This window comes from Lissotriton vulgaris, chromosome 6, assembly GCF_964263255.1.
Source record: "Lissotriton vulgaris chromosome 6, aLisVul1.2, whole genome shotgun sequence".
Lineage (NCBI taxonomy): Eukaryota > Metazoa > Chordata > Amphibia > Caudata > Salamandridae > Lissotriton > Lissotriton vulgaris.
The window spans coordinates 1,733,633,273-1,733,650,455 of record NC_141694.1 but is presented as its reverse complement, the minus strand read 5'-3'; positions in this window follow the sequence as shown (position 1 = coordinate 1,733,650,455).

Here is a 17,183-nt window from a genome sequence, read left to right as displayed (position 1 = left end):
GTGTGAATAACTCTATGTATAAGTGTAGGTGTGTAACAGGATGTATAGGTGTATGAGTACATATGATGAGTGAGTACATGTATGAGTGACTATATAGAACTATTGGTGAATGAGTGGATGTGTATGTAGATTTTGGAATTACTGAATAGGTTGTTCTAACTGGTATTAGTATCTCCATTTTTTTGAAAATGTTAGGTTCTATTTTTGAATGTGTGTATCAAAGGTTATATTAGGGTGAGAGGAGGTCTGCCACTCTTTCACAAGGATGATGTCATCAGTGATATATGAGTCAAGTTCCATCGCAAAAGGAAATGATCAATAAACATAGACAAATGTTCTGTCAAGCTTCCTTGTGAAGACACAATTGGCCTGCCTGGTGGATGTAGGCTATCTTTATAAGGCTTTGGAAAATGATAAAATGTAGCTGTGACTGGATTGCCTTAGAAACAACATCTTTGTATTTGGAGAAAAATTCTTTAAACAGATCTCGGGGACAGCGATGGGCACCTGCTTTGCCCCCAGCTACACTAAATAGTTTATGCTAAATGACAACAATGTCAACCTACACTTTTTGGGTACAGTAAGTCCAGTGGCAGTGGACTATCTAGACCTAAAGGTGTTTGTGTCTGAAGGTCAACTTAACACAGCACTGTGCCGCAAGACAACAGCGGGCAACTCGACCCTTTTTGCAACTAGTAAACATCCTCCAAAATTAAAACAGAGTATAACATATGGAGAGTTGCTAAGGATAAAAATAAATAGCTCTAGACTGTGTGATTTTGAAGTTGCAGCTAAAGAAAGTATAGCACGGTTTGTGGTAAGGAGCTATGATCGGACACTTTTGGAGGACACCTTTGAAAGATTTAAAAAGATTCCCAGACAACAACTACTGCAAAAAGTTTTAAACAAGAAAGGGAGAGCAGGCAATGCTAATGAAGGGAAATTTAGAATGGTAACCACTTACTCATGTGAGGCAAATTTCCTAAAACGTACTATGAAAAAGAACTGGCACATTCTAAAAACAGATAATGTCATCAGTGAGAATATACCAATTTCTCCATTGGGGACTTTTAGGAAGGCCAGATCTTGGAGAGACACTCTAGTACGTAGTCATTTAAAAAAAGAACCACAAGTGAAGGGAACTTAAAAAGAAATGTGTGGCAGATGTAAAGCCTGTAGTAACAGCAAGAGAGTTATGTCATACAAGATCCCTGATATTAATATAACTAGATCAATTACAAAGTTCTTAACATGCAGCATCCCGTATGCGGTTTATTGTTTAGTCTGTCCATGTGGCTTACGCTACATTGGCAGTACTATTCATCCCCTGAAAATTAGTTTTGGAACATCTCAGGGCGATAGCCAAATATGATGCGTCTTACCCTGTGGCAAGGCACTATGCGGAGAAACATTCCAGTAATAGGAATGTTTTACAATATTTTGGTCTCGATTATGTGCCAGACCACATTAAAGGGGGGATAGGCTAAAAAAACTGCGTAGGCTTGAATCACATTATATAGTCGATCTCCAAACAAAGTTTCCAAAAGGATTAAACAGTAATGAGGAATTGGCATCACATTTAGGAGCATGAAATGTAATGTAAACTTTTCAGATATGGAATTATTGAGTGAAATAAGAACTTGGTTATAACGTCATAAATTGAACAGTCTGGTTAATACTATACTTCGTGACCTATGGTTATAGGCTCGTAGTACAAGATATTAAATTCTAACATGTCATGTAATTGTAGGAAGCAGACAGGAAGTGACGTAATGGAAGAGAAGAGCACTTGACAGTCACTTTAGACGCTCTGTACCGGGGAAATAGATGGTTGTTTCTCATGGACAATGGGAAGCAACATCATGGTAATGTTAGGCTTAACGTTTTACCCAGAAATAAATTTGCTTTATGTATTTTGTAACATGTCCATAAGTTTGTGTGTTTAAAACGTAACAATGGAGGCAGTGGACCCTAGCCGATACACGGCTTGATGGAATTTTTTGTGAGGAATAGATGAGAAAACATGTGGTGATTGTTTTTCTGGAACAGACTAATGTATAATTGGTATATTCAAAGGTTGAAAAAGTAATGCTTTATTGTTCACATGGACAAAACACAAGGGAGCCACGTACAAGGTACGCAACGCACATTTGCCGATTCTCGGCTTGATCACGGATAGGAAGAATATAATGTAATTCCTATTTTAGCATGTATGCGTTGAGGATGAATATATTAGCCTGGTATAATTGAGTAATTCTGGAACACGATACAGACAATAAACGCATTTCCAGCTAAAACCACGGAGAACTAAGTATCGACAGGCAGCACAGCAGAGAACGAGGCTGGTCAAACCGACGATGCGGGGAAAGCTGTTGCTGAGCTACAACGGAGGCAGAGTCAGAACAAGCCACAAGCCGATGATGCTGCTGTTGCTGCTACACCCGAAGAAGCTGCGGGGGAAAGGCAGAAGGAGGACATTGCCAGACCCGCGAGGAGTCCACAACTGCAGCACACAAGTAAGGGGGCAGACTCTGTAACTAACGTTAACAATACTGAAACCCCTGGAAACCTGGAAACCAGTTGTAAAGAGACTATTTGTATAATTACTGGGGTAACATGCTCCCCTGGGGGAAACAACCTCGGGAAGGCCAGTGCAAGCATTGAGGCAAACATCGAGGGGGCAGCAGAAGGAATGTCCCAACCCCCGGCAAAGTGGGGGTTCTAGATACACCGGAGGCTGAATGTTTCTATTCAGTAAATGAGGAGTCGGACTCCTATCTCTCTAGCGAGGGGGGAGATGATAGCTTGTCCACAACCACAGACTCAGGCTCGGAGGTTGAAACAAAATCATCTGTCCAGAAAGCTCCACCAGGGCATAAAAACTTGCAAAAAGCTAGAAAGAAGATTAAATCTAAAATGAATTCTCCACATAGCCCCACAGTACTAGGTTCAGACTCAAAGCTTTGTTGGGACTACTCGGCAACCTCCCTGTTGTATCAAGAGGATGCAGCTGAAGGCCCCCAGATTGAGGGAGGGGGTATTGAGAATACTCCTCAGACCACCTCATTAGACTTATTATACACAACCCTGAAACAGGTGCAGTCTGAGGCTAGATCTGAAAGTTGCAGAGCTAAAGTGGCGGCAAAAAATATCCAGAGCTCCATGAGGAAAATGTAAATGTAAATGTACATGTATTTATATAGCGCAAATCGCCCACATCGCAGGCATCTATGCGCTTGCTTAGGGAACCCGTCCCGGTATTCCCCTGTGAGACACCCCGGCAGGGTATCCACAAGGTGAAAGCCAGGCATCCCGCCGCGAGGGACCGTTGTGGAGATTAAGCAAGCTATTGCCCAGAGTCGCAGAGTGTGAACCCGTGAGTCGAGTAGGCACCAGAGTGAGAATTATCGAGTCCGTGGAATTATTGAGCCCAACCCCCGTCGGGGCGGGGAATTGAACCCTGGTCCAGGGCCGATCTCAGCTTCCGGGTCTGCCGCCTCTAACCCCTGAGCCACACTTCTCCACAATGAAAAAATGAATAAATTATATGAGGAAATGGCAGACAGAGTTTCTCATGTGGAGGAGCGGACAGGCAGATTGGAAGAGGATGTTAGTCGCTGGCAGGAATTTAAAGAAGCGCAGGAAAAAATCTCAGAGGACATGCAATGGAAAATGGAAGATTTCGAGAATCGCCAGCGGCGAAACAACATAAGACTTTTGGGGGTTGCAGAAGGACTGGAAGGGCAGGATGCTAGGGCATACGTGGCTAGGATGTTTAAGGGTGCTTTTCCTGAGACCACAACATGGAATTGGGAAAGCGAAGTGCAAAGGGCACATCATTTTCCTCTAGTGCAAAGGAAGACCTATGGGGCCTCACAAGATCCAAAGCCTAGAGCGATCCTGATATATGTTGGGAATTTTCTCGCAAGGCAGGAGATAATGGATAAAGCAAGGCCAGAGGCAAGGCGCACATTTGAAGGGGTATCTTTCTTCCCACGTCCCGACTTCTGCCACGCCACTGTGGAGAGAAGGTTGCGGCTCAGACAGCTTATTACGCCATGCCAGAATCTAGGGCATGAAGCATACCTGCTATACCCAGCAAGATTAAAAATTATTGTAAAAGGCCATGCAAGGATGTTTGCCTCCGAAATTAAGGCCCAGTAATATATTAATGAGCTGAAGAAGCAAAAGGGTGGTTAGAAAGGAGAAGTCTCAGTTGCCCTAAAGTTAGGTTTAGGCTTGGGTTGTTTTCTCTCTTTCTTAAGGTCAGGAATTCTAGAAATACACATGGGAGCTACATGGGAGGAGGGTGGGTGGTGACTACTGCACTCAAAAGTTGCCACACATAGGTCATGCTTGACCTATTTGCCCATAGAGAGGGGGGGTCTGGGAGGGGAGGGAGGTGTCGAAGGGGGGGGGGTTTGGGAAGGGGGGGCACTTTCAGGTTGCACAGCTTGTACAATTACACACATTATAGTATGGTTGTCTTTCTCTGTTGTTATTTTGTTTGAGTCGGTTCTATTTGAAGGCAAGATATTTGTTGTATTCTAATGATATGCAGAATTGCATTGATTAATATCTGTGGGCTTAATAAAGCGAACAAGAAACTTAGAGTTGCTGCACTGCTTAAAACACTTTGTTTGGATCTAGTCTGTTTACAGGAAACGCACATAGAGGGGGCGAAGGGGTACCTTTTGGAGCAGCTGGGGTTTAATCTATTGGCAAACACTAAGCAGGGGACAGAAACGAGAGGTGTCGCGGTATTGGGTAGGGGCAGGGACGTGGTTGTTATTAGGAAGAAAGCGGATCAATGGGGTAGATGCATACTTATGGAAATAAAGTACAAGGGGGATAAATTCAGGCTGGCTACAATATATGGCTCTACAGAGGATGACCCCGATATTTTTCAATATCTAGATACAGAGCTGGCACAATGGCCCGAGCCAATTGTTTGCTGCAGTGATTTTAACATTCATGACCTTGCTAGCTCATTTACAAAACCAGGGGGACATTACTCTGGGAGGAAGAAGAAAACATATAGAGCACTTGCAGACATGGCACCGCATAATTCCTTAGTAGATCAATGAATTAGGCTACACCCGAATATAGATGGTAGCACATTCTTCTCCGCCCCCCACAAAGTTATGGTCCGGCTGGATTATTTCTTGGTATCAAACCCTTTGGTTCCGGGTTCCCAGCTTGAAAGACAGCCCTGGGTTGTGTCAGACTGTTGTATACTTATCTTTCTTTCATTTCCATGCCTCACTATAATTCTTACCTATGTCACCCATTCCAGAATGTCCATGGCTCTGTCTCCTTCTAATGTTCTAGCTGGTGACAGTTTGTGCCTGGCCAGCTTGCAAAGAGGTTGCTTCTTTCTGCTTTCCTACAATAAACCTCCAGTGCTACTCCTGTGGTCTCCTGCTTCTTTACTACAATTTTTGGCGACGTTACCTGCTGGCCAGTACTTGTGAAGACCTGCTTTCCTACAATAAACCTCCAGTGCTACTCCTGTGGTCTCCTGCTTCTTTACTACACAGACCATAGCCCATTGGTTCTAACGATTAAAAGAGGTCAAGCTCAAAGAAGGGATACGCATTGGACTTTTGAAAGAGCATTGTTAAAAGATGAGGAATACCGTAAGTGCATGGAGGTGTGGATTAAGAATTTCTGGGCCGTAAATAGAGGGACAGCATCTCAGGGGATGGTCTGGGATGCCTTCAAGGCTAGGATCAGGGGAGAGACATTGAGCTTTGCATTACATAACAGAAGAAGGAGAAAGCTAAGGTAGAAGAACTGTGCAAATGTCTCCTTAAAGTGGAAGAAGAGCTATCCCTAGGTATCCAGCAGCACCTTCCAGTAGAACAACATTTGCTAAAGATTATCGCGCTTAGGGCAGAAGCCTCAGAATGTATTGCCAAGAAAGCCGCGGAGAATTATCTCACTAAAAAGGAAAGTGCATACGAGTTAAGTGAGAGAGTTGGCCATATATTAGCAGGCAGAGACTAGATTCATCCGATATCAAGGAGATCATTGATTGGCAGGGTAATTCCGTCTCTGAAACTGATATGGTGAGAGATGTGTTTAGGAAATTCTACACAGATCTATATACTCCGGATATTGGAAGGGGAGCGGAGGATACAGTAAGGTACCTCAGGGCTATTCAACCTCCGAGCTTGCCCGAGGAAGAAAAGATGGCTCTAGATTCACCAATTAAGCTAGAGGAACTCACCTCAGCTTTGAGCAGCCTCCCCTTGGGCAAGGCTGCAGGCCCGGACCAGATCCCGGTAGAATCTTATAAAGTATTTCAAGGAGTATCGGGTTCCGATATGTTTAACACCATGGTGCAGGCACAGCAGGGGGAATCTATCCCGAATTCATGGGGAGGGGCGGGCATTATTGTAATATTAAAGAAAGGGAAACCCCCACTAGCTCCAGGTTCATACAGGCCAATCACATTAATGAATGCTGACACAAAAATCTTCTCCAAAATATTAGCGAAAAGGCTAGCTAGGATCATCGAGAGTTTGGTAAGCCAATCACAGCATGGTTTTATCCCTGGCAAAGGCACCACCCAGCATATGAGGCAGGTAGTCACAATGTTTGACGCGGCAGGAATCCCGGGAGACCCTATGGCTGCACTGTTTCTAGACGCAGAGAAAGCGTTCGATCGGGTCTCCTGGGATTATCTGTGGGCAGCTATGAGGTGGTGTGGTATAGGAGAAGGATACATAAAGGCTATCCAGACCCTGTATAAAGAACCAACTGCTAGGATCAGGGTTAATAGGGGGTACTCAACGGCGGTTAAGGTCTTCAGGGGGACTAGGCAAGGATGCCCCTCCTTGCCCCTACTGTTCGCACTATACCTGGATCCTCTGCTGCGAAGGTTAGAAGCTAATCCCGATATCCCACCACTAAGGACAAACGGTAGGGAGATAAAAACACTGGCTTATGCGGATGACGTGGCTATTTTAACATCCAACCCGACTTTAGCTATTAGGGAGGTGGAGGACGAAGCTCAGCTGTTCGGGCAGGTTTCAGGTTACAGATTGAATAAAAATAAGACCCAGATAGTGAAAAGTAGGTATACATGTTGTAATGATCTACGAGTTGTTAGCTCTGCAGTGTACTTGGGGGTGGAGATCTCGGCCGATGTGGATAAGGTGGTGGAGAATAATATGATTCCTCTAATGACAACTGTATGGGTAGACTTAAAAAGAATTAATAATCTGCATCTATCCCTTGTGGGCTGCACTAATGTCATCAAGATGTTGGTTCTCCCAAAATTTCTTTATTTTTTTAGAGCTATTCCTTTATATTTTGAAGCAAGGTGGTTTAATGCATTGGAGGCAATCCTGAATAGATTCATCTGGGCTCATGGCAAGACACAGAGGGCTTATAGGTTTATTTCCCTTCCTAGAGAGCGAGGTGGTTGGGGTGCCCCTGATTTTAGGTTATATTATTGGGCGGCGGCTCTACAATTCATGTGGGGGTTGATTGGGGGTGGGGGTCTTGATCAAAGAGTTGCTAGTAGTTCCACAGAGGTTTATGCAGCGGTTTTGGGGGTCGAGGTGGAAAATTGTTTTTTGAATTGCATTGATTTTCATTATTATAAGAGGACGAGATTTAAGACAGTTAGCGCCGCTATTAAAATTTGGAATACTTTTCTGAGAAAAGCTGGACTGGGGAGATATAATAGATATACGAAACTATATAGGAATAGATCCTTCCCAGAGGCAGTCTTCGCGGACTCAACTATGGCTGGATGGGCTGATAAAGGGATAGTACAGATTGGGGATATCATGGACGATACTGGGGTGGTACAGTTTGCAGTATTAATTAAAAAATGTGGTATTGACAGTAGGAGTTTTTTTTAATACTTGCAGGTCAGGAGCTTTTTTGAATACTAAACAGGGAGGGCCTGCTGGGGTGGTAGTAATGAAATTTTGGATAAAATAAGGAAAGGTGGTGACTCTTCGATTCGTAGCTTTTTTGCATGTTTAGCCGCAGGTAAACCTGAGGATATATATGTAAATATAGTAACAAATGGGCTGAGAAATTGAGTATCGAACCACAGTGGTTCCAGGATTCATTGGACCTGGGATTTACAATTCTCTGCTCGGCTCCTTTGCAGGCTCAGCACTACAAAACACTATACTTGTTATACTTCACCCCAGCTAGGATAGCAAAATGGGGGGGTACCGCAGGGATTTCTTGTCCTCTGTGTAATTTCTCAGAAGCAGATATTGTGCATATCTTTGCTACTTGTCCCCAATTGCATACTCTTATTAGAGATATAGAGATCTTTTTAGATAGCTCATTGGGTATTTAAATAACACTTACACTTACCTGGATACTATTAGGGGTCAGCCCAGAGGCCGATACCTCCCAGCGGGAATTATGTTTATAGCCATGGCAGTCTACAGATTAGGTATAGCAGGGCTTGGTTGGATAAAAACCCACCGGTACTACAAATATGGCTATCTAATCTTTTGGCTGCATATAATTAGCAAAAAGCATTTTATGCGCAGAAAGGCAGGAGAGGGATACCTCTTGGTTTGAGAACATGGGACCCTATTAGTCGATGGAAGGAGGGTTTGGAGCTGGTTTGAATACTCGGAAGAGCTGTATCCGCTGTTGATTGTTGATTGTTGTATGTACTTAACCATCTGTACATTTTTTTTCTTTTTTTTTTCTCTCTCTTGTTTTTATTCCTTAAGGCTCTCTTATTTTTGGCTCCCATAGATTAGTGAGAGTTTTTTTTTAGGTCGAATGGTTCAGTCCCTAATGGATATCACTAAGGAGCTTATTACGCCATAACTTATTGTAATGAAATTGAATTGCAATATATTCTTAGTTGATATAAACTGTTATGGTTAGGATGTACTCTATAAGGCTGTGCTATGATGTATAATATGTGGAAGAAAAGCTGAACATTTTTTAATAAAAAGATTTTTTTTTAAAACAGACAATAAACGCCGCAATTGCGATCTGAAACAATTCATTTGAAATTTTTTTGAATTTAAAATGTATATATAGATCGAATAATCATTTCTTACAGATTGAATTATGAATGAATTGCCACGTAATTTGAACAACAGCATTTGTGTATGCATTTACGTATAAACGACTGGTTGTAAGATGGCGGGTGATTAACAACGTTATTTTGGGGGTCCACACAGTCCTATTTCTGTTACATGCCATTGTGATTGATTAAAAGACGGCTGCCTGTGGTGTGCTGGCAACACCGAAGAAGGCAGACAGCGAAATTAAATTCCTATAGAACGCCACCCGTGAGTGCTTATTTTCTTCCGACATTGGGGAAATTGGAGCTGATATTTAGCGGAGTGCATCGCCGCATAGAGCACCCGTCCAGGAGTGATTTGTTTGGATGCTTGTGGAGCCTTTTATATATATATATATATATATATATATATATATATATATATATATATATATATATATATATATATATATATATATATATATATATATATTACCTACTGGCGGCCGCCAGTAGGTAGTTATAGTTAGGATTTTTTTCATTGGTAAATCTCAAAATTCTATTTGGAATAACTTTAGCGCCGGTTGACAAATCTGCCTGAAAATTTCCTCAAAATGGCCTCGCGGCGCCCCGGTCCTTCCCTGAAAGTTTGGGGGGGATTTGTCAAGCGGGGGCTGAGATAAAAGGGGGGTCCCAAAACGTGTTTTCCCCATGTTAGTTTCCATAGGGCGGTCGACCTCACTTTTAGCCCGAACGGCTGAATGGATTTCCACCAAACTTGGCAAAATTGTAGGGACTGGTAGCCCGATGTGCCTTTGCTATGTCTCAAGATATGTGCTTCAGTGGATTTTGAGTAATTTAGGTTCAAAAAAATATATATATCTATGGCAGCGCCCCGGTATGCGCACCGGGACGCGTACCGGGCCCGCTACGCGACAATTTGCGTGGGGAAAGCTGATTGGTTCTCGGGTGTCTGTAAACATTCGAAACAGTCCGGAGCGGCCGCCATCTTGTGTCTCGGTAGGATCGAGACACAAGAGGTGGCCAAAACAAAGGGGGAAATGACCATAAGGGGGCAGTGTAGACCCCCCCTGACCCCCTAGGTTTGATGTGGGGGCTATAAAAGGGTCCCGCTGGGCAAAAAAAAAATAAAACATTTTTTGATTTTCGCGGGGGGTGGCGCCCCGTACGCGCACCGGGGAGCGCACCGGGGAGCGCACTGGGGAGCGCACCGGGGAGGGTACCATGAGGAAAAAGGAATGACAGACTTTTCAAAAAATGTAGCCTTTTTTTTATAAATTGGATGTAGTAGGAAGTAGAAATATAAAAAAGTGTATGTGAAGAAGCCTAATATAATTATAACTAGCAGCCCGTCCCGACGTTGTCCGGGATGGCCGATGTTCAGTGTTGCCTTTACTTTTTGTTTTCATTAGTAATGTGTGTTTAATTCATCCGCAGGTTTTCATTGAACCACACCTAATTTTGTTTTGCTGTCCTTGTTGAGAGTGTTCTCCCTGTGTGCGAATGTTGTTGTTTCCCAAATTATGTAATTTGCGCCGCAAGTGTTACAGTGGTCGCTCAGATGTTTTTGCCTGAAATTTCTTGTTCGTGAAAGGTGCTTTCCTTGTTTACATTATCGATCCCTTTACTAATGTCTTTTTTTTGTTTTTATCAGCGCAAGTGCTGGCAGTGTTCCACTGATAACGCAGAGTGTTTGAAATTCAGAAGTGTTTGTGTAAGTTTTAAATTTTGTCCGCAGCATACGTAATTATTCGGAGCCTTGTGAGTAAAGTCTCGTTCATGTTCCGTCGATTGGCTTTCTTGTCTAAGAAATGGGCGCCTCTTTTGTTTACGTTCCTCCCCCTGTGACAACGTTGTCATTTGTCAAATGGTTAAACATTTGTTATATTTTTGTATCGCAACTCGTGTGTGTGTTAATCGTTGTGTGTCGTGATTGGTGGGCTGTGCGAAGCAACGCAAATGATAGGTTACCCTTTTTGTAAGCCTGCCCCCTGTGGCACTGTATTATTATGGAAGGCGCGCCCCTTTTTGGAAGTCATCCCACGAAGGCGTTAATGTTTGAAGGGTAACTCCGACGAATGCGCAAATGTCGAGGCGAGTGATAGGCGGCCCTTTGCAAATGCGCGGGAAGCACAGTTAAGTGTGTGCCTTGCACAGTGAAATCATAGAAATCGCATTTGCGCTATGCACATTGAAGTGTGTGGTGAAGTGTGTGCCTTGCACAGTGAAATCAGTGAAATCGTTTGGCATATGTTTATTGTTTGTACTTTGGGCCATGCCCCTGTAAACGCCCACATCTTTTGTTTGACACGCCCCTCTAAACACCCACATCTTTTCTTTGACACGCCCACTCCCACGCCCACGCTAACGCCCACAAGGGACTTCTTTTCCACTTTTGGCGTTTTTGCTTTTTTAATGTATGTGTCCACATCTATAGCCTATGTCCTTCTGCTACATCTCCCATTTCAAATGGTGTATTGGGTGTAGTGATTGGTGCAGTACTTTTTGAGTTTACCTGGCTCAAAGGTTTGTGTTCTCTCTTTATAATAGTAGTATAGATATAACAGAGAAGCCTAATTTAATCTATAACTATAACAGAGAAGCCTATCTGAATCTGTAATTATAACAGAGGGACATTAAATAAATGTCAGAAAACATTTTTACAAATGAACTTAAAGTGCCCCTTCACAAATGTATAACTTACATTATAGAAAGGTGATGAAGATAAATGAGGAAATGTATCTCAGGTAGTTGTAGTCAAAATGGCCGTGTTTTCCCTGTAATTTTTTATTTATATTCATGTGCATTACAAATCAAATGTCATGAAAAAAAAGTAGGATATGAAAGTAACATTTTAATTGGTTGAAAATTCTAACACTTTCATATGTGTTTTTGTCATGTAATTTACCTCAGGATATTTAGACAGGGCTACAGCCCAAATGGCTCAATGGAATACCATCAAATGTGGGATAATGGTAGGGACTGGTATGTAGTAGGGTCTATTCTATATTTGGTGAAAGTCTGTCCAGTGGTTTTTATGTAATTTTATTTCTCACATTTTTTTGGGGAGCGCTTACCGGTGAGAAAAAAAAACCGAAAAAATCACGGGGTGCGCGCACGGTACGCGTACAGGTCCGCGTACGTACCGTACATGCACCCAGCAATTTCATTAAAAAATATTTTTTTTTCTTTTTTTTTGGCCTTTGGAGTCCTTCTGGGACAACCTGAGAAGGGCTAGGGGGTAAGGGGGTCTCTACCCTGCCCCCTTTTGCGTTTCCACTCTTGTTTTGTGCTCTCTTGTGCCTCAGTTCTACTGAGAAATGAGATAGCTGCTCAGGTGTACCAGAAGGATATTAACATATAAAAACGTTATTCGCTAATGGAATTTGCATTTACAAAACCTACATAGAGACTTGTATAGAACATCCCTTTAGCTGTATTTCTTTTATCATTACTCTCTCTGTGTCCTTCCCTTATGCTCACTCGTTTTTTTTTTGGTTGCACTATCGGTGCGCGCCCCGGTACGCGTACCCGGGAGCGCACCTAAGAGAAAAGAGAATGGCAGAGTTGAAAAATGTAAGTCATTTTATATAAATGGGAGGTAGTTCTGAAAAGAACTTTTTTTAATTTGTTTTAGTTGTTTTATATATTTTTTTTTGTGAACATTTTTTACTTTTTTTGGTTTTTCAAAACAATTTAATATTTTTTTTTTTTTTTAGTACTTCGAAAAAAACAGAAGGATTTGAAAATGGCTCAAAAGGAGCAAAAAAAAAAACAATAAAGAATCATTGCTTTCGTTTGTGAGAGCACTTGTGGTTTTCTTCTGCTCTGTTAATTAAGGTGTTACTTTTTTCACCATAAGCAATAGTAGCCCCACAATAAATACAAACTATTTTGAAGTGTGAGAATTTGCTTTGGATGTTGGGCACCATTTGACGCCCTTCAGGTTCTGCAAAAGATGATTCCGCACTTGAGGTGCTAGGCTGAGGGGTCTGTGGGTTTTCAGCCATAGCTCTCACCTGTGCTTGGGCCAAATTATTTGGGTGCCACCTCTCCATGTGGCGAATCATGGTGTGGTTGCCAAAACTATATTATTTAGCAGGATTGCCACGTGAAAGGATGTTGCTGCAAATTAGCTTCGTTACTTTAGGGGCATTAACTTTCTTCAGTCCTGCAGGAAACTTAAAGAATTGCCAAATGTAGTGCTCCTTTACACGAGATGGGTAGGGTTCCTCTGGTAGGAACTGTCTCTCCAGCTCCTCCTGCTCCTCTTCCTCCTCTTCGTCCTGCTCACCACCAAAAAGCAGAGGTGGTGGTGGTCCTTTTGGTGGTGGTGGTGGTGGTGGTGGTGGTATTGGAGCACCAGCAGCAGCAAGTAGAGTAGCCATTATTGGTCTCTCACGAAGAAATAGCTCTTGCTCTCTCAAAGAAGAAAGTAAGAATGAGGAAAAAAGGTGGGGGCTTTCCTCATTTGGAAAAAAAAATATTAGGAACCAATGAAAAGTGTTATTTTCAGGTCACATGATCCGACGCGCTTACGCTACGCCCTCCGGGTCGCGCTCCGGGTCGCTCTCCGGAGCGCGCTTCGGGTCGCGCTCTGGGGCGCTTACGTGTGTCACGCGGCTACGCGATTCATCGCGCTTACGAGTCACGTCACGATGTTGTTTTCGATCGCGACATTGGCGCTAACGGGACGCTTCCCGGTTCGTGCACCGGGGCGCTTCAAAATACTACGCTTTCCCGGGTGCTCACCGGGGCGCGCACCGGGAGCGCTCCAGGGCAAAAAAAAATATACAAAAATTTTTTTTTTTTAAATTGTAAGGACTGGTAGCCCGATGTGCGTTTGCTATGTCTCAAGATATATGCTCCAGTTGTTTTTAAGAAAATTTACTTTTAAAAAATATATATTGGGCTACATTGGGCTATATATATGTTAGAGCCCAAATGTAGCCCAAATGTAGCCCAATGTAGCCCAATGTAGCCCAAAGATGGCCACCAGACACAAAAAAATACAAATGTAGCCCAAATATCAGCCAGATGTAGGGCAACTATAGCCCAATGATAGTATGTACCAGAGTGTTCTAAAGAACAACTAGAGCGCTAACAGTCTTACTTATAAAGTGAGACTTTTAGTTAGGAATTAGCATTAAAAAAAACTTTGAAATTCACTGAAAAAACCATAGGTTTCACACCAGTTATAATTAGCGGGAAATTTTACTGACATAAAACCAATGAAATTCCACGTTATAGTTAGTTGGACTCACTATAACATGCGCGCCTGCAATGCACTGCTGATGACGTCACATATTACATCACTCATGACATGGTCAGTGACATCACTCATGACATCACTGATGACACCATCCTTGTGACAAAGTGGCAGACCTCCTATCAGCATAAAATAACCTTTGACACACACATTCAAAAATAGAAACTAACATTTTATTAAAAAAGGAGAAACCAACACCAATTACAACAACTTATTAGGTAATTCCAACATCTACATACACATCCACTCATTCACCAACAGTTCTATATAGTCATTCATATATATATTCACTCATCATATGTAGTGATAGACCTATACATCCTGTTACACACCGACAGTCATCCAAAAGTTACTCACACACATATTCATACATGCAAAAAAACTATTGAACATCCATTTATTTGCATATACAGCTATACACACACTACCACTTTACTTCTAAGGAAACTTACAAACTTACACATACTTACTCTCTTAAACAATCACTTATAGAAACACATACTTATTTAAACAGGAACTCTTACAATCTCTCACTCTCACATATACTCACTTATATATATCAATACTCACATATACTAGATTAAAACATATGTCGTTACTGAAAAAGACAATAGTGAGACAGTCGTTTACTCACTAACACACACATATACACACTCATCCATCCATACAGTCCTGTACATATGCTGTCTTCAAAACACATACACCTGGAGCGCTCCAAAGTAAAATATAAAAAAAAGAATATACTTTAAAAAAAATATATATTATATTAATATACAATATAGGATTCATTTTTAGAAAAACATACCTTTCTAAGCTATAGATATTTGCGAAAAAATAACCTTAGAAATTCACTAAAAAACACATAGGTATGAGGCCCTATAAAAAGTTAGGAATTAGCAGTTAAAAAACCTATGAAATTCACAGAAAAAACCATAGGTTTCACACCAGTTATAGTTAGGAATTAGCATTTAAAAAACCTATGAAATTCACTGAAAAAACCATAGGTTTCGCACCAGTTATAGTTAGGAATTAGCATTTAAAAAATCTATTAAATTCACTGAAAAAACCATAGGTTTCACACCAGTTATAGTTACCTGGAAATGTTACTGACATAAAACCATTGAAATTCCCACGTTATAGTTAGTTCAGCTAACTATAACTCGCGCGCCCGCAATGCACTGCTGATGACATCACATATTACATCACTCATGACATGGTCAGTGACATCACTCATGACATCACTGATGACACCATCCTTGTGACAGAGTGACTGACCTCCTTTCACTGTAAAGTAACCCTTGAAACACATATTCAAAAATAGAAACTAACATTTACAAAAAAGTGGAGATACCTATACCAGTTACAACAACCAATTCAGTAATTCCACCATTTATATACACATCCACTCATTCACCAACAGTTCTATATAGTCATTCATACAAATACTCACTTATCATATGTAGTGCGACACCTTTACATCCGTTAACACACTGACAGTCTTCCAAAAGTTGCTCACACACATACTCACACATGCAAATAAACTATTGAACATCCATTTTTTTGCATATACAGCTATACACACACTACCACCTTACTTCTAAGGAAACTTACACATACTTACTCTCTTAAACAATCACTTATAGAAACACATACTTATTAAAACAAGAACTCTTTCAATCTCTTACTCTCACATATACTCACTTATATGCATCAATACTCACATATACTAGATTAAAACATATGTAGTTACTGATAAAGACACTAGTGAGACAGTTATTCACTTACTAACACATACATATACACACTCATTCACCCATACAGTCCGGCACATGTGCTGTCTTCAAAACACATACAAACAGTTAGTCAGTCATTGATGCATCTATGTGCTAAGTAACACCCCCACCAAATCAAACAGACAATTATAAAGATACTAAAAAAAACATCTAATAACCCATATACACACACATGTAGCTACTCACCAACCCATGCAGCCACTTATACACAAAGTTAAACACTGATACATATATTTAAATATTTAAACATTACTCGCTAATATATGTATTCACTAAGATACACTTAATAAGCTAGTTAACCAATCATTTTTTTAAAAAAAACATCCATTTAGACACTTATTTAAACATTTATTCTTCCATTGACCTTTACATATACATATATAAAACATATTTATTTTTCAGAAAGGCACACATTCACTGGATGTTGTCATCAGTGATGTCATGAGTGATGTCACTGACCATGTCATGATTGATGTAATATGTGATGTCTTCAGCAGTGCATTACACGCGCAAGTTATAGTGAGTCCAACTAACTATAACGTGGGAATTTAAATGGTTTTATGTCAGTAAAATTTCCAGGTAACTATAACTGGTGTGAAACCTATGGTTTTTTCAGTGAATATATATGTATATATATATTCACTGAAAAAAACATAGGTTATAGACCATATATAGTTAGGAATTTGCATTTACAAAACCTTGAAAATTCACTGAAAAAACCATAGGTTAGAGACCATATATAGTTAGCTGGACATTTTATTGATATAAAACCAATGAAATTCCATATATAGTTAGTTGCACTAACTATATATTTCGCGCATCCGCAATCCAATGCTGATGATGTCACATATTACATCATTCATGACATGGTCAGGGACATCACTGATGACATCACTGATGACATCTCAAATGACATCACTGATGACATCACTGATGACATCATCCAGTGTCTGTGTGTTTTTCTAAAGTTTAAATATGTTTTACATATTGAAGAATGAGTGGATGTATAAGTGTCTGGATGAAGGATTTGATTGTATAAGTGAGTAAGTACGTGTTAGTATATGTGTGAAAAAGTAAGGTGTTCTGTGTTTAACTT